General features: G+C 36.5%; 1 protein-coding gene across 1 annotated transcript in view; it reads left to right on the top strand.

Moving 5' to 3' along the window:
• Positions 1-12831: 12831 nt before the first annotated feature.
• The window catches only part of LOC140236557 (choline transporter-like protein 1), a 42589-nt gene continuing 35412 nt past the window's right edge, over positions 12832-20008 (top strand). Inside the window, exon 1 of the mRNA XM_072316482.1 lies at positions 12832-12952. The gene's annotated coding sequence lies outside the window, so the exon portion shown is untranslated. The remainder of the gene's footprint in view (positions 12953-20008) is intronic.

Below are 20008 nucleotides of genomic sequence, written 5' to 3' on the forward strand. Positions count from 1 at the left end.
CCAACAGCTCAGTACTGCAGTGCTTTACAAACAATACGTAGACAGACCTGTGCACAACAACAGTCTGCATTTTTCCTTGTCTGAGCAATACGCTATTTATTGCAACAATTTTGTTACCTTTTTTTTTCTAAATTTTCAACTGATCATGAAATGTACCCTTTTATTAGCCATTTGTATGATTGTCTTTTTTTAAATACTGAATGTTTATTTGACCTTTCTTTATTATTGCCATCACACTCTAGTGTGATTTAGCGGGTCTGATCTTATGTGGAAATTAGACAGCAGTGTTTTGTTGCTCATTTGTTATAAGAAAGACAAACATTGTGTCTGTGGGTGTATAAGCATTTGTGTGGTAATGCAAGCTTCTTCAATGATTTTGCTCAAAATTGCATTTAAGGTCTTGTAAAATTTTGTTACGGATCAGGCATGAATGGGGAGAAAAAAACAATGACCGAGATATATACAACTTCTTGCATTGTCATGTAGGAGTCTTTTGATGCTCTTTTATAACACATTTTTGGATCAGTGTAGGGTCAATGAATATCTCTGCCCTGACGAATTACCTTCATGTTTATGACATTGTGAAACTATTTCTCTGTTACTTATTTTTGATGGAGTTTTATTTTCAAAGTTGTTCTTATGAAATCTCGTTAGAAAACTGCTCTCACTTCTTGATTTCTCTTGTAAGAATTGAATTCATTGCCAAACTGTTAAAGTGATATTTTTTGTTTGATTTTTCTGTCTATCAAACTGTATTTATTATTTTGTATTCAATCTGAAAAGAGGAGTTCCATCACAAAGAAAATGTATTGCTTCCCTAATTGTTATCATGGCTGTAGTATGTTCATAAGTTCTGCACACCTTAATGCTTCCAAATTTGCTATGCATTCTGTGGTACTGTTATTATTATTATTTTTTTTTTACAGGTGTCTGTTTTGCTTTTCATGCAAAGCTACTATCATTTCTGTTTGAGGTCACAATAACAGTTTCCTGATTGAAATTCCTGGGAGATACATTTTACAAAGGAAAGGGTGTTGATGCTATTTACTCTCCTGGTTTTAATACATGAGTGGTTAAAAAAAAATGTGCCATGATTTCTTGCAATGTGGGCCAATCCTTTGTTTATATACTGATTTGCCAAATTTATGTTTGTTTGTTATTTGATTTTCATATCCTGTACGCCATACATTGAGACTTTGATAGAGTGATAAAAAGTTTCCTCATCTCCAGCGAAGAGCGGAGGGCAGAAAAGGAGGGTGTACTGATTGATTTATGAGATGATGTTGTATGGTATACAAATACACCACCTATCTACAGATACATGTACCTACATGTAGGTGTCTCTTTTCTATTTGTATCAGTGCTTGTTTAAGAAAAAAATAGAAAAAAAAAAAGAAACGTAGAAAAGAGTACATCCTTTGGAGAAACTGTCCCGTTTCCATTAATTGATGTAGTGTTCTGCCATGTAGGGGATAAGTATGATGTAAAGAGTTTCTACCAGTACTATTGAATGGCAGAGTAACCCCCTCCTCCTCCCAGGGTATTTCAGTTGTAATACATTGTCTCCTGTTTCTTGCATAATGTTTACCAAGTTTGTGTTCACCCATATGAACTTGAAGATAAGTGACTATGAGAATGAGCTGATTATGAGTATGTGTGATTATGATGACGCAGATGGAATGAATCCACATGTCGTACGCAAATTCACTTCTTTTGAAAAGAAGATTGTATTGTAATATTTACTATTGTATTGCTTTTTTTTTTTGTACAGTACCTCATAAATTGTTTGTGCCAGTACTGTGAGAATGACTTCAGACTTACTCATAGTTTTTCCTGGTAATGAGGAAATTGTAGACACATAAGCAGATGTTAGCTTCAACTGCTGTTATGTAATTTCAGCAGTGCAAATTTCTTTTTGTTCAGTTTTGATTATTATTGTATGAAACAACAGCAAACTAACAGGGCCACTGTCTGCTAGTCGAAATCTACCTTGTTATTCCATTTTTATGACATGCTTAATCTGAACTAGAAGCTTTGTCCACAGTATTGTTTGGATGCAAAACATGGATTCCTTACATCCAGTCTACAACCTCCCCCCCCCCCCAAAAAAAAAAAGAGAGAGAAAAAAGGTCCTTTCAGTATAAGTCAAATTTGCGTGAAGTTTCAATCTAGAACAACATCATCATACAGTTGTAATCTTGATTCAAATTAGCAGCAAACGCACTCCATACATCAGACAAGAAAATGAAGGACCTGTAATATTTGCCAGTTAAAGACTTTTTTCTTTGAAAAAGAATTGTACTTCCTTTGAAACATTCATTCTCCATTATTTCAAAATCACCATTCTCAGTAATTGCCCTCTCTTTGTATGGTGCTAAAATACATGATTCTGAGAACACTGTTTATAATCAGTTTCAGCATACCTGTAAAAGGGAAAATTCTTAAGACTTGAAAGATGCATTAAGTGTATTCTAATTCTAGAAACAAGATATTCTGGTACTTTTCACCATGGAATATTTTTCACTCATTTCATTCACACCTGTATTCATTCCAGTAGATTGTGTTTGTATTCATGGTTTTACTCAATGATTATGATGTGGGTGCCTGTACACACAGGAATGTATGAGTCAGTCAGGGTATTACAAACAAGAAGGCTTTTTTATGCTTATTTATTTCATATTTCATGTGGTATCAACCCTCTTGTTTAGGTAAGCATCTCACAGGGGTCTTGACTGGCTGTGTTAAGGTTGTAGATATTTGTGTTATCAACAAGAAAAACTCTTATGTTCCTTTCCATTCGATGCCATAGACCTGTGTCATTCTTTAAAAGTTTAGTATGCCATTTTTTGGAAAGAATGTAGGACATCATTTCTTTATGAATGTGGATGTCTGTAAGTAAAATCTTCTAAATCCCCAATATCCATCTTGCTGAGGTTCGATGACGACAAAAAGGTTGTTTTATCAACCTTTTTGCATGTCTTAAGATGTCAATAGATTCTGCAGATTTTGTTGTCTCGTGTTTAAGCAATACAGGATATAATATGTGATATTTTCTGCCCCCCCCCCTCCCCCCCAACACATCAGGCAAAAGTTATTTCATACCAAGAAGTGAAACCTAATAACCTGATTTGTTTTTTTTTATATACACACACTTGATGGCAAAATTTTGATGATTTGTGGTATTTTTACAGGACCTTTAAAGATATGAAGCAACAATAAGATGGTAGAAACTTCAATCCATGTCTAGCTGTTCAACAGACAACTGCCAAGTCTCTCTCTGATTGTAAAGGAGACCCCTTGAAAAATCAGATAATCCTTTCAAGTCTTGATAAGAGAATAGTATACATCAAGACCTTCCTGATGTAGGGAATCATTACATGTACTTGCCTATAAATGAGATGCATGTATCATGCAAAAATCTCTTCTCCCTGTTTGCAGTCTCAGAAATTCCCTGATTTTTGATGCTTGAATGTTAGCAATCCTATTTGATGATTGCAATGTGAATACATATAAGTACATTGTACCGGAAAACCTACCCCTATGAACTTTTTACTACCATTATTCTAATTATGAATGTGAAATGTGAGGCGGACGTGCAGAGCAGAAACTCTTCGTCATGTTAGCCAGAGGCGATGCTGAATCAAGGGTATGTCAGCATTGCTTGTTTTCATTTGTACATGGCACCAGAAAGCAACTACGAGGTCGTGTGTCAGTACACGTCGCTACTGCGTACAAAATAAACGAAAATAAGAAGTGAAGAATTTCACTCATTCACAGCAAATATTCCATGTCGGTTGCCTGTTTTCTTTTCAAGTGTCAGAACAGTGTAGTAGTTTTGTAATTTTTCATTTTGTCAAGTAGAAAACATCAAACAGTAATCACAGTACACTGCACACTACTATACATCTATCAGATTAATATCTTTTACTCAGCACAATTTATTTCAGTCTTCAAATTTTTTTTTTTTTTCTCATTTCATACATTTGCAGGGTCTGGGGGAGGGGGGAGGGGGTATAGGTGTTCATGGTTGGTTGGGTCAATGCTGCCCCCTGCCCTTTTTCAATGCAAATCTTGGGGTGGGACTCTCCATAGCAATGGGTTTTCTTCAGTATTTTCCCCCATTTTTTTTTTTCAGCCAAAAGTGCCCTCCCCATTGCTCCATGGCCAGTATGAGTTGTATCTTCTTTCATTTTTTCATTTGAACACCAAGACAAACTTATGCTGAGCCTATCTGATAGGTATAGGTCTAGTGATATTCCAAAAAGGGCAACATCAACTGAAAGATTATACCAAAAATTTGTGTAATTCCTAATTAAAAGAAGCTCTTTCTTGAAGGGAAATGAAACCCAAATATATTATGTGAATTGAGGGAATGCAGCAATATTAGAAGAATATATCAGCAAAGTTTGAGGAAAATATAAAGACAATCCTTTTGAAACATATGAATCTTGGTAGGTGCAGCTATCGTTGGATGAGAATACTCCCAACACTGTTGTCATGTGTGGAAAATGATAATAAAGAAGATATGAGGGAAATTCAAAATTTTTCGCTTGTTCGGCATAATAAAAGAGCACTTGAAGAGTTTGTTTGCAAAAACCGATAAGTCCATATTTGCGTAATGGAGATATTTGCGATTAAAGGTCAAGAAAAATAAAGAGAACAATAAGAAAATTTTTGCTTCTTTTGATCATAACTTCAAAAATATACCTTTATATGTAGTGACCAATATATCATTGAAAAGGTATTATTTTGTACTTTATGACAGAGGCCGTACTTCAAAATCTTCAAAAATGGACTTATCGGTTTTTGCAAACAAACTCTTCACTTGATTTACCTTTTTTTTTTTCAGAAAGCAGGAGGCATGATATTACCCCTAACATATGTCAGTAACAAGTCAAGGATATTGAACATGTACTTTTCATTAAAAAAAAAAATCCAATGCAATTTTGTGAAATTCTCAGTTTTTTAAATATTATTTTACATGAATGACACCACAAAGTGCTGCAATCTTCTCATCCAGGGATGGCTGCAACAAAACTTCCAAATTTTAGAACTTTTCAATGGATTTTCCAATTCTCCTCAAACTATGCTGATGTATTCTAGAAACGAGAATATTGCGGCATTTCCTCAATCGACATGTGTTTTTTGGTTTCATTCCCCCACTGAAATAGCACCCCCAATTAAGTTGCACTAATGAATAAATGGAAGCTTTTAATTGTGTGGTGTAATCGAGAGTGCCTATACTCATTTAATGTAAAACCACAGGATCAGAAAGCAGATCATATGGCAATTCTCGAGGAATTGAGCTGATGTAGTACTGCCAGCCTGTTGTAAGCACAATTACTATATCGCTTCCACCTGCAAATGTTGCTGGTATGGAAAACTTCTGTTTAACATCTGTCTCGGGAAATCAAGCTTTAACAATAGTGGAGTGTCAATGTCATGTGGTGCCCTTGAGAGTGCGAAGAGTCAAGTTGATCTGCTCCAAATAAATCTGAAGTTCTGGATAGTGTTTTCCAGCAAAATGAAGATATAATGCCTGCTGAAATCAGATCCTGTCACTTTATCGTTTGGTCTTGTCCATGAAAAAACAAACAACGTGTGTTTTGTTTACAAATCTTTATCTTATTGCTAGAAATTAAGAAGAACAATGAAAAAAGGGGGAGGCATCATCGCATGCAGTAAAAAGTCACTTCAGCAACAGCAATGATAATGATGATACCCACTTATAAATGATAGCAACAATAACGAGTACCGGTAGTAGGGTATTACAATAACAATAACAAAAGAGAACTTGACAAAGTTATAAACACATAAATCATAAATAACACATAAATCCTCTGCCAGACTTTGAAGCAGACTTTCCTGAAAGATGGTGCAAAAACTTGGAGAGATAAGACAGGTTAGTTGAAAATATTTGAAGAGTTTGTTTGCAAAAACCGATAAGTCCATATTTGCCAAATGGAGATATTTGCGATTAAAGGTCAAGAAAAATAAAGAGAACAATAAGAAAATGTTTGCTTCTTTTGACCATAACTTCAACAATGTACCTTTATATGTAGTGACCAATATATCATTTAAAAGGTATTATTTTGTATTTTATGACACAGATCGTACTTCAAAATCTTCAAAAATGGACTTATCGGTTTTTGCAAACAAACTCTTCATTTATTTTAGTCTTATGCAGTGAATTCTCCACCATAGAATTAGCCCAGGGTTCAAAAAGGAATCCAAGAAATGTAGTGGTGAGAGATGAGAATATGACGAAATGTTCGCATGGGTTACTCATCTGATACAGAAGTACACTATCTAGGGCCCAATAATAATTATGATCAGAAAAGTAGATGAACTGTCGTTATTGTGCTGGGGCAAAGGGCAGATATTATCACTCGTTTTTCGCTGGCGCGTTTGTCGCTTTTTTACACAGAAGCGGGGTGGATTATTGCTGCCGTAGAGCAAATGGGCGCGTCCGCGGCGATCAAGCAGCAGCTGCAGCTAGCTAGCTGCTTATCAGTGAGTGTTGGCAGACGGATCCGGGCTAACTCGGCCCACGGGACAACTCGTCCCACCCGTCGAGGGTGGGCCGAGTTGTCCCACCCGTTGGTATCGATAGTGATCGTGAGCGCTTGTCTGTGTTTGAGGTTATTTTGTCTTTGTGACGTCTTTTTTAACCGTAACTTTTATGGAATTGTGCTCAGTGGTTTCTGTAAAGAATATTTGCCAACTTTTGGGGGATACAACGACGTAAAAATGAAATTTCAGACGTTTTTATCGCGGTTCGCGATCCCCATAGGTTCACGTTCATTTCGCGCGGTGGGCTAACTCGGCCCAACTAAGTTTTAGCTGTTGTTTTGTCAGTAAATCTCCGTAAAATTATCAATTTTATCATGTATGAAGGTGTATTCAGGGTTCCTTCAACTAATTTCATCTTCGAGGGAATTTAATTTTGCACATGTTTGGGGAAATGTTGGATATTTGTTCGCATGGTTTCATCTTTGCCGTATCCGCACCTCACCGGTCTCGCCACCAGCAGCTCGCTCACACATCACAGTGGCAGAGCTGAGCAGCGCCATGCCCATGCCCACTCTCGGCGAGGCACGGGGCGGCGGCGCGGGGCACCCGCGCGAACGGCACAGAGGGAGCAGCCAGCCACTCCGTCAAACGTCGCTACAGATACGGGCGGTGGTTGAAATTGGAGGAAAAGGCGTCATTTGCTGCACTTCCCAATTTTCTCGCGTAAGTAAATTCTATGCAGTAGTCAGTTGGCATTTTCCTATCCATTGTCTTGAACTTTGAGCTGAGGGCTAGAGAGGGAGCAACTTGTTTCAACTCAACTGTGTTTTGCTGCAACGTCGCGTGAATTGGGCTGAGCTGGTGTGCATGCTACCGCCAGCCAATGCCAAGGTAAAGGCCAAGGGCAAGGGTTTCTGTTAAAGGCTGGGCATATAGGGGGTTGCTTGACTCTTTTTTTTTTCTGATTTTTTTTTTTTGTCTTTTATTTTTTCTGATATTTTTTTTTTTCCAGGATGACTCAATGATATGTATTCCAACCTCGTGCAGTTTGCAGTTGTCATTTTGCTGTTTTTCTGTCTATCCCCCAGCATCAACGTTATTAATGATTGACACTGAATTAAAAAAAAAAAAAATCGTTTAAAAAGAAACACACACACAACACACAGACACACATAAAATAGCGATTTGGATGCATGCTGTATTGTTGGCAATTATCACGTGACTCGGATGACACTATTCGTTATGTTGGGACACTACTCCTTAATTTACGAATATATTTGTGAAATAATATGAGTTTTATTATGTGAAAATGTCACCTTTTTGTGTCTGAAAAGTGAAATGATTTACTAGTACCCGTACTATGGTGAAGTCTGTTTTCAAAGTGATATTTATTCAATGTACTATAATTGCTAACAGAAATACTGTTGTTATGATTGACAAATTGCCCTACACGTACATCGATATAAATGTTTATGTAAATATGATGATTTATAGAGATAATTATTGACATCGATGTAGGGCAATTTGTCAAAAAGTTTGCATTAAAAAACATCTCGATGGAAGAATTTCATGAATTTGAAGAAATACTGTTATACCGGTACTGAAATGAATGGAATATACAACCTTGTAACGAAAGCAGCAGATAAAGCAATAACTTTTGTTAGTAAATTACATTGTGATCGAAGTTCATCTATGTAGCAACCTAACTTATCACTTTATCATTGAATTGTCATATAGACTGCACCTTGCTACTAACAATGAATACTATTGGCCCTGAAATTAATTTTACATTAGTACATGTATGTTCTTTCTTTCTTTTACACCCAAGTACCGTACCAGGTATTACTTCTCTGGCAGGATAGACCATTAAACTCTGTGGTATTGAATTGCATACAGACTTGTGCAGGATGGATACTGCTAGTAGGGCCTGGTAGGGGAAAATATGACCAGGTAAGCTCTGAGACTGAGATTGTACTGTAGTACTATTTTGGAACTACATCGCATTAAAGATCAAAAGGGGTGGGATTTTTTTTTTTTATAACACCTAGAACTTTTGACAAAGCTTAACATTCGCTAATATTTCACATTTTTTCTTACCCCTGTGCCTAAAATTTTATTATGATGGCCTGTAGGCCCACGGTAAGACAGCAAACTTGAATTTGTTGAGCTTCTTGGCTATTTCATTCTTTTCAATCTCAGATCATTATATTTTGTTCAGTTTGTAATTGTATAGGTTCATAGGTTGACACACATTCTCATTGACCTGTATGCTGTTTCTTTTTATTGCCCTCATTCCTTTCCCATTCATGTGTTCACCCCTTTCACACCACACCTACTCTTTTGTTTAACATTCCATATTAAGTTCGGTAGTCCGAACTTAACTTCCCTTGTCCAGTCGGCCACTACATTGGGATGTTCAACAGTGACATAGAAAAAGAAGAAATAAGTTCTCACCTGAGCTTGTTGACACCTTCATCCAGTTTATTTTCATTTGTAGTCATAGTGAGTTGGGTTTTTACATTTTAGTTGGTCTCTTCCATTCCTGTTACTCTCAATTTCAATTTCAATTTACATGTATTTTCATATTTCTCATGAAAATAGTACAGACAAAATAAAAATGTACAGCAGTCTGTCTCAGCATGAAGTAAAAGGTGAGTTTAGAATTGGGCTATGGTACTAGAAATATGATGGGGCCTATACCAGCAAGTTTGTTCAGCTGCAACTTATACATAGAGAATAAGCTCATCAGGAGTCACATTCCAGCAGGGCTCCTACTTAGAACCAGACTGTGTGACCATGGTAACCGGCAAGCTGCCACATACAAGAATTCTGAAATCAGGTACAATAATGAAGGACTTGTGGAATAACAGGCAGGCTGATCAATACCTGCATTCCTGGTTAGGATCCCTCCGGAGTAGAAGAATTAGTCCATGGGCCAAGACCAGATTTTTACGATATTGGTACCACTTAAAGGGACAAATTCTGCTTATGCATTTTGAAATGGTATGTATCTGTAGATGATATTTTGCTATGATAGCAATTCAAGAGAAGTAGCTTAGTCTCAGTATCAGCCGTTAACCCTCATAACTCCGAATACCTTTTTTAAGCTCGGTAAACCATGGAGGGCACAATCCGCTCCCTCTATAATTTCAATATTTTTTATCAATTGCTCTGAAATGTGGAACAAATGTAAATCAAGACATACTCGACAAAATGGCACCATCAAAACTTTTCTTGGAAACCACAAAGACGGAGCAATTTGTCAAAATACAAAGAAAACAAAGAGAATATTAAATTAACTAATTTTAAGGCATATGTCGGGCAGTTTAGGCGAAATTGCAACTAGTTTTTGCTGTTGATTTCTATCTAGACATATCAAGACACATTTGAACTTCATTTTAACCTTTTGGAGCATTTACAGGTCCAAATCTTAAGAAAATGGTGTTTACCACAGAAAAAAAAATTAAGACAAAACACAAGAGGGCGCTGTAGCTTTTTTCAAACATAATTAAATACTTTATTATATATATTACTTTATGTTGTGAATACATAAAATAATAAGTAACAAGCTAAAAAGGGTGAAAATGTGAAACGGAACTTGCTTATGTTTATTTGTTGCCATGGTAACCAAAATACTTTAACACTAATTAAACATATCTTATACAACGTATGCATGCGTAATAAGTTTCGGGAAACGACATCAAATTTGGAGGTGATCAGACAAGATATCGAACTTATAGTGAGCAAAATCTAATTTTCAGTGTCAGCGGAGCACCTCCCTCTCCAAATTTTTTGCTATTTTGGAGATAATAACAATTCATCCACTGTCACATAAACAAATGCGAGGGCATCCTCATTCCACACACGCGAGCTGTTGCATTCTTCATGTTCTTAGAGTTGTTATTCAACTATGCAATCAACACTTTGGGGAATATTTAGGGGAAAAGAGTGAAAAAACCCGGCATTTCAAAGGACACTATCAATGGGAAATTGTGTCTGTCACCTTTTGTTAAAATCATGATCACTAAATTCGTAATCAAATAATTCTTTACTACTACAAATAATCAGAGCCACTATCATCACCAACATTTCGATATCCATAGTACAGCACTACTTGAGACTTTTTTTTTTAATTAAAGATATCAAATTTGTCTACATTGAACATCAGTGTAGATATGCACACACTAGTTGTTCTATGTAAATATGAATTCGGAAAAAAAAATACTGGTGTGCAATTCACATGAAGTATGCAGTGTTTCAAATCAAATCTCATTTGACACTTGACAAACACATCACGCATAAGAAAAGAATGGGTTGATGGAAGAGTGAAAGAGAGACGGGGAAAGGAAGCGGAAATATTGGCAGTAGGCGATCTATAGAGCCAGACGAAGAATCATAAAAAAATACAGAACTTTACAATGCAGTTGTGGAAAGAAAGCTTTGTACACAGATGATACTTGGTAATATGATAATTGAAAATGAAAGTATTATTTCAAGTCAAATGAGAATGTTCTGTTATTCAAGAAAAAAAAAATAGAGAGGAAATATGTAATAGATGTTAAAATGACAAAACAAAACAAAACAAAACATACTTTACATGCTCACATTAATATTATTCAAAATTTGCTGTGATCTTGCAGTCTTGGAAAGAGCCATACAGGTACATTGTATTCAAGGGCAGGCAGGGCAACAGTCGAAAGGATGCAATGGCCACAAAACAACAGATTCTTTTGTGAAGGAAGATGAGAGCTTATATGCATGACCTTACCAAGCCTACCATTGCATGTTGTAATGTTTCTTTTGTGACCCTGCATGACTGCAAATTAGGTACCGGTAACACTTTGAGTACCGTGCTTGAGAAGGAAGACCATTTGAGAAGCTATTCATCTTTGCTGCTATAAAAAAAAAAAAAAAAAAAAAAAAAAAAATGTGCATGCATGAATTCAACAGTATGAGTGCAGGACAAGCAAGGATTTGAGAATTTTATAATCAGCCTTGTTTTGTACAAATAAATAAAAATGTAAAGATTAACACATGTAATAGGGCTAAGGCATGGAAAAGATTAAGCTATGAAGTCCAAGTTTGATTCAATAGATCATCACAGTATACATAACATAGGGAGAGAGAGATATACACTGTAGCAACAGTGCATATATAAAAAGAAAATTACAAAAAAGAAAATTAAAGAAAAAGAACTTGACGGTTGGCCATTATCGTGCAGGTATAGGTGGCAGAGGATTTTTCTCTTGAATTAGGGTAAGGATTCCCAATGGCAAAAATGGCAATGTCATCAAAACAAAAACAATTCCTTTTTATTTTTGAAAGTACACACAAAAGGTAGGCCCTACAATCATAAACAAGGCCAATCTAGCTAGCACTACATTTCATTACTGTTTTCATGATATCAACCATTCAACCAAACCATCCATATCTACAGGTCAAATAACTGACCACTGGATATCAAACAATTTATTAATTACCACGGTAATGCCCATGAACAGACTGCGAACAGACTCGCCCCTTTGACTTTTGCTTGTTTGTTTTTATTAAGAAAAAAGGTAACATTTATTGGACAGAAATAACTTTTGAGCTAGATCACAGATCTATACATAAAATCAGCAACAACAACAGCAACAACAAAACATTTAACAGTTAATATCAAATGCATATAATGACCTTCATGTAGTTCACATCGAATGATCTGCTACATAATTTGATTTCTTTTCTACTAATACGGGTACGGAGTGGCCGGCTGCTCCCTCTGCCTCTCGCGCCCCACGCGCCGCGCCCCGCCGCCGCGTCTCCCCGAGTGGGCATGGCGCTGCCAGCTCAGCTCTGCCACTGTGTGTGTGAGCGAGCAAAGATGAAAAGATACACGGCAAAGATGAAACCATGCCAACAAATATCCAACATTTCCCCAAACATGTGGAAAATTAAATTCCCTCGAAGATGAAATTAGTTGAAGGAACCCTGAATACACCTTCATACATGATAAAATTGATAGTTTTACGGAGATTTACTGACAAAACAACAGCTAAAACTTAGTTGGGCCGAGTTAGCCCACCGCGCGAAATGAACGTGAACCTATGGGGATCGCGAACCGCGATAAAAACGTCTGAAATTTCATTTTTACGTCGTTGTATCCCCCAAAAGTTGGCAAATATTCTTTACAGAAACCACTGAGCACAATTCCATCAAAATTACGGATAGAAAAGACGTCTTAAAGACGAAATAAACTCAAACACAGACAAGCGCTCACGATCACTATCGATACCAACGAGTGGGACAACTCGGCCCACCCTCGACAGGTGGGACGAGATGTCCCGTGGGCCGAGTTAGCCCGACCCCTGGCAGACGTAGATGTTGTGATTCTCCGTCCACCCTACGGTAGGAAAGGCTCAGGTCGGGAAGGCCTGCGATCCTGTTGTTTCTCCGAAAGGTGAGAATTCCCATGAGGCCAGCTTGTGTTTTATGATCCTAGGTTGTTTTACACTAGCCACTCCAAATAGACTACTAGTACCCTGGTATGTCGGTAAGTCTGCGTGAAACAAGTTACCGGTACAAAGAGCATCTCGCTGCGCGAGGCTGGTTTTCTCAGTCCCATCTATTGCTAAATTTGTACGAGTGATGATGATTAAGTCTAAATCCAGCACCATGCACCAGTTACTAGCAGTAGCACTCTGCAGCTCATCCACCTGTCGCAATGCCAATGGTAATCACTGTAAGGCCTGGATTTGCACTTGTCATACTTGTGCACATACCATAGATATTCGTCATAGGATAGGGACAACTAAATTATTTCTTCAATGCAGAATGAGAGATTGTCATGAAAATTCATGTTTTCAACTCTATTTATAGCGCTATATTATAGGTTCCTAACTAACAAGTTAGACTAACTGTTAACATTAATATAAAAAGGTGGCACCAACCAACCAAAGTCCAAGGTCATGGCCGATGCAATGCCATCAAAAGTAAGCGAGACAACCAAAAAAGAAGAATAAAAAGAAAAGAAAAATTGATCAAATGGCAGGTGTGTGAATGGTGTTTCAAATCATGAAATGTACACTCAGCGCTGTATCTTGAAGTTGAAGACAATTCAAAGTCAAATTGAGCTATTTAACGTTGTTCTTTCTGTAATAACCAAGAACAACTTAATTGCCATTTCTACAAATCCACCTGCAAACACCGGTGTTTGCTTGAGTCACTTGTGTCGGGACGTCTTTTTTTAAAAAAGTTTTTCTTCTAGTACATCGATCTAAAACAAAAATTCAACTTTCTTCCGAGGTACCGTAACATGTTTTTCATGTTTAGAAATAAAACAATCTTGATTTTGCATCGATCTTTCCATTAAGCTGTATTGTATAAGAAGATTACTGGTATGTAATGAATAAATGGATGACTGAACTTAAAGAAGGAAGGAAGTACATTTGTACTGTATTTCTAGCTGTGTGAAATTGAAAAAAAAACCACACACACTACATTTGTATTTTTAAGAAAAATGTGTACAATGCAAAGGGCAATGCATGTACCCCAGCATATGTAGGCCTATTAAATGCTGAACATTGCAATGACATTTTATGAAAAAAAAAGAAAAAGATTTAGATGGGACATTGTTTTACATCACCTCATCTGGCCTTTAAATGACTAATCTTAATCCTTAGAAATTGACATTTTGAATGATGAATACTGTAAAAGCCACCTAAAAACAAACTATAGAACCATAGAAGACAAAGCAGATCTGACTGTTCCGCAAAGTTTTGCTCTTTGATAACTTATGAAAGAGGACATCTTGGAACATGAAAATGATATGTAGGGATGACAATTGATGTAGGACTTGATAAAGAGTTGTGCTGTTCTACTCACAGATAAACTTCAGAGTGAAAATTGATTGTCTATGTGTATGTATCACATTCAAATCTATAGTGCCACTTAATTAGTAATTGATTATACATGTAGGTATCATTTGTTTTGACTGTGACATGCCCAATGATAAAAAAAGAAAAACAAAGCAGCAAATGAAAATTTGCACATTAAATCAATTCAGATGAATAGTAAAATTTGCAAATGAAATCAATTCAGATGCATAGATACTGTATATGAATAAATAGATAAGTACAGATGAGTAAATTATTATTGAGCCAGTAGCTTTCAATTTTCATTTTCTAAGACATTTCAAGATGAAGTTATTTTTCAAAGCCGTAAAGGAAATGCATGATTACAAATTGAAAATATATAATATATATAATGTTACTTACAATTTGTAGGAGAGCTTGGCTGCTTTCCAGATTTGCCATGCAAATTACTTACATCATTGCAAGAAAAATTCAGTTGAATGCCAATTTCAATGAGGATCTCTGATATGACAAATATGAAAATAGTATTAATCCTACCAAATGTGTGTAATGATAGATCAACATTTATCGTAGACTAATTGAAGTGTACATGATGCCTGGTTCTGAATTTTTTGTTTGTTTGTAGCTTTTAAAAATTGTAGATTATATGTGACACTGCATCACAAAACAAAAAGTCGCCAGACATGGATTTTTAGTTAAGGGTAGATTCTGAAAAAGCAGACTCTAAGCTTTAAAATGATATATAACTCTATTCAAATGGACTCCCCTAATCTACCTAAATATTGGAAAGAAAGCACACACTCTGGAAAAGTGTGAACTGAGAAAAGAGGCTCTGAAGTACAGGGTCTATTCAAGCGCTTGAAAATCTTTCACCAAGCCGCGCTAGGTGTGCGATGAAAGGGACAAAACACAGGATGTCAACCACTGCAGCAATAACAATGAAGGGATTATCAGATTAACCTGAAATTGAGCATGTTCTATCAACACATTCTTTTCGTGATTAATGCCAACTTTCAAAGCAGAAGACTCGATCCTTTCAAAAGTTATTAGACTTGAAAATGAAGAGTGTACATAGGATTTCAAGAAATAAAAAGGGGCCTCTAATACATACCTGATCAGTCTACTTTCCTCCAAAAAGTGGTTGTAGAAAAACTGCGAAAAATGCACTTTCCCATTCGTGTTTTGATCCCAAACTAAAGAATAATTTAGAAGAAAGGTAGCTCTTTTAGAAAATGTGAAAAACTCAAGATTGACTTAGTTGACCCATGTTACCTGTTTTGAGTCCTTGCGTAAAATCAAGGGGTGCGACTTTTTGTTTTGTGGTGCACAGTCACATAATATCGTAAATTTTTGGATAACTGTTGCAACAATGAAATCAGATTTAATATTTTTGTTAGTCTCAATGTCATTAGTGTGATACCCTGGCCTCGGGTGATTCTTTGTGGTACCCTGTATGATTAATGATTACTTGACGTACCCTATAAACAATAATTTGATGATATATCCATGCGGTTTTGTGTAATGTTGTGATGGGAATTAAAGGCAAGATGTTGTTATACATTCAGTTTAAAAGGAGTGCAGAATGTGCTGTAGGTACAGTTGTATGTTGAGAATATGGAGGTACATGTACAAATACCTCCATGGTGAGAACATTGCTGGTTTGGATTTTATGTATGGGACAATGTCTTCAATAGGTGTACAATTTAAATATAAAGTTGTCCATGATCCGAGGCAGGTAACACGTTCATTGAGTCTTGTCAGAGGACGTGTTCTGACTTGTGTGAAATTACCAGGTAGTGATGTTCGTGGTTGATTGCCCATTTCCTGTCCATCCCGCAATGCCCATGATACATGTTTCGGAGACGAAGGCAAGAGGATATTGAGCAATTGCACAGTGACACTCACTGGGAATACCAAGGCCAATGCGATGACTGACACACTCCTCAAGAGGAAAAAATGATAAAACAGCACACATGCACACACACACACACACACACACACACACACACACACACACACACACACACACACACACACACACACACACACACACACAAGAAAACAAGGTGAACCAGTTTGGGGAAGGAAACTCTTTGACATACACGTACATTGCTTGTTCGCGCACCAACTCATGAAGGAAGGAGCACTTCCCTACATTTGGCAGAGAATTCCAAGGAGGACATGAAGTGGCATGAAGTTTTGAAATAAGTTTTGAAATGACTGGAAATGACAGTGCAAGTGATTTATGGACGTTCAACCCATGATTGAGACCTGAAAGCTTCTTGTGTAATGTACAGGAAATTTTGAAATGACACCAACAGTCTTGGTGATGCAGTAAGAACTGGTTCCACACATCACTCAAAATACATTTAAAGTCAAAATAATAGCTTCTGCACTCAAGGTTTGCTTGAATTTGAAAGATAGTTGTAATTTTTTGTTTGTTTGTTTGTTCTCCCTACCCCCATTCCTATGTTGAAATCTTAAATGCACAGGTCTATACATTTACGTACAAGTGTAGCTGGACTTTCGTAAAGCACAATGTAATTTGAGTCATATTTCATACTGTACTGTGTAAGGACTAATGAAGTTGAACATAAAAAAACTTACCACAGTATCTTTGCTTTTCAAAACCCTTTATGCACCCAGGCACTAATAGCTTAAATTGCCAGGCATTTTTAATAATCAACATTCAGTAATCCATTCAAATTTGACTTGGTTTTAAATGAACAAGCCTACTCAGGTGTAACAATGTGCTGTAGTCCAACACGGAAGGCTCTATTGACACAATAAGTATTATTTTAAAGGGAACCCAGACCCAAAGAGCAATGTGGACTGAGTGAAAGCAGCAACATTAGTACATGTAGAACATATCAGTGAAAGTTTGAGGAAAATCGGACAATCAATGCAAAAGTTATGAATTTATAAAGTTTTGGTGTTGGACCTGCTAGAAAAGTAAATTTTTTTTGTCTCCTTTAAAGGGAAATAGGTAATCTACAAATATTTATACTCAGCAACAATTCAATTCCAGACATCGTCAGTGCCAATTGCCAAAGAAAACATTCTAGCCTTCGTGCCAATCAGTGAACAAAAGTTAAAGCTGCCTGTGTACAGTATTTGCTTGTTGCCTCCAAAGAAAAACAAAAAAGCCACTAAAATGATATTTCTTGTGCAGAATTGTGATGCCTTCAAGTGACTTGTTTAAATACATAGGCCTACTACTCCATGTACAACACTGACAGTTGGGCCTACAATGTATGTATGAGATGCTAAACCCTTGAAGGCCATCTCCATTAACCCGTTGAGGACGGTTTGATTTTGCTACAACACGCAATTCCCATAGACACCTGCCCGAGTATACTCGGGACTCGTCCTCAACGGGTTAAACTTCCTGATAGCACAATAAAGTCTTTGTCGAAGTAAGATGAACTATTAATGAACTATTCTGAAAGTTTGCACTTTCATTTACGATTAGTCACAGTACACAGAACACAGATTAAACCCTCTATTGAATTTTCAGTAACTGTATTGAATTGTACATTTTTTTTGACCAAAATATAAAAAATATATTTGATAAAGGATTATCTTGAGTAGCACTGTAATATATTAAAGTCAAACAGGGAATTTCAGATTTGTTTTTGTTGTACATGTTATGAATTCTTGTGTTAAAGGGAAGAAAATAGTGCCTTTGTTCAGGAAATATAAAACCTACATACGTACAGGAAGTGAAGGGAAAGGTTTAAACGTGAAATGATCTGAATTTGTATAAATCATCATGCATTGTGTCTTAAAGGCTGCACACTGGCACTGGTCCGATGGTCCAGGACCAATTAAAATCACTGTCGGACCTGTAACTTTTTGAGGGATGGACCAGTAAAAAATAGAAAAAAAAAAAATGGGTACCTTGTGGTCCGACAGACGGGTCAGACCATTAGAAAAAAAGAAAATGGGTTAGGGTGCAGCCCTGCTTCAAGGACAAGTTCACCTTCATATGCAGATTAAATGAATGCAGCAATATTAATAGAATACATCAGCAAGACTTTGAGGAAAATTGGACAATCTGTTTAAACGTTATGAATTTTTGAAGTTTCTGCTTAGTCACTGCTGGATGCGAAGACTATTACAGCTTGTGATGTCACATGTGTACAACGATATAAAGAAAGTATAAGGAAAATTCAAGATATTTTCACTTTTCTCGCATACTAAAAGACACTTGACTTCCCTCTTTCAGAAGGCAAGGGGGAATAATATTACCCTATGTAAGGGCCTTAACATGTCAGTGACAATTAAGTCGAGGAAATGTGCACCTTTTTCAAAAAGTAAAATTTTGTGAAATTCTCTTTTTATTTTCCTTATATCGTTGTATGCATGTGACATCATACACCCTAGTAGTCTTCTCATCCAGCAATGACTATGCAGGTACTTTAAAAATTCATAACTTTTAAACGGATTGTCCGATTTTCCCCAAATTTTCACTGATGTGTTCTACAAATATTGCTGCATTCTCTCAATCCATGATGTATATGGTGGACTTGTCCTTTAAAGAACCCTAAATTGCTGTCTTGGTCATTACTATAGCTGTGAATTTATTTAATAACTCACATTTTGTTCTAAAGATTACCTAAAACGTGATCTAGTTCTCATATCTGTGAATCAGATCAATTTCCATATCCGGTAGGATGTAATAGGTCTACTACAAGTATAATGTCCTTGATGTACAGTATATCGAGCAGATGTATGAAAGAATTATTATCAATACACAGCTACATTTTTATGTCCTATGAAAATGTAGAAGGACTCTTCATGGGTCTAGCAGTAACAGTGAGAATTTTACAAGTACTGTAAAATGGAAATCACAGCTTCTTGTTTGGGTCTCAACATTCAAATAGCCATTATCACTATTGTTCAAACATAAAATCTGCTCATTGTGCTCAAACTGTCATTGGATTTGTTGTGTTTGTTTCACTCTAGTCATGGAGTGTGAAACATCTCATAAACTACATTTTTCTGTAAAAATGCATTGAACTGAGTGATTAGTGTACAGTACACATAGGTAGTTTGTCAGTATTATAAGATAATATCACCTTGTGGCTTGTTGTACTAATACCGGTATTGCCACAAATGGTTGCACACACCCATGCTAGTGTGAAGAAATATGACATGTACACACATAGCGGTGTGTATGAAGTTTATACAGGGTATCCTGCTATAGTGCTTTAAATGATTAATCAGAACACGTCCAAGCAGTGGCATGGAAACGACGCACTTGAGATGCTGTATACATGAGGTATTGATCGAGGTACGAATTTGTACTGTTGTACAGTATTGTTACAGTAACTTGTCTGTGTGAACTAAAAACCCTGGTATTTGTAATTTAAGTTGATTGATTTACTCACAGTAACACTAACAGAGGCGGATTTGCACGCCTTTTATTTTGTTTTTATTTATTCAGTTCTCTATTTTTGTTGTTGTTGCTGCTGCTGAGGCCCTGCAAAGTTGTACCAATATACAGCACTTGGTAAATTTTTGCGTAGAGAAAATAGGCAGCTGCTTCTGATTTATGCTGGTACATGTAGCTTTTTGATCAAATTCATTTATTTCATTTTTTTTTTCTTTTTTTTACGTCTTCAAGAGAATTTAGTCTG

This window comes from Diadema setosum, chromosome 13 (genome assembly GCF_964275005.1).
Source record: "Diadema setosum chromosome 13, eeDiaSeto1, whole genome shotgun sequence".
In the NCBI taxonomy this organism is placed as follows: Eukaryota; Metazoa; Echinodermata; class Echinoidea; order Diadematoida; family Diadematidae; genus Diadema; species Diadema setosum.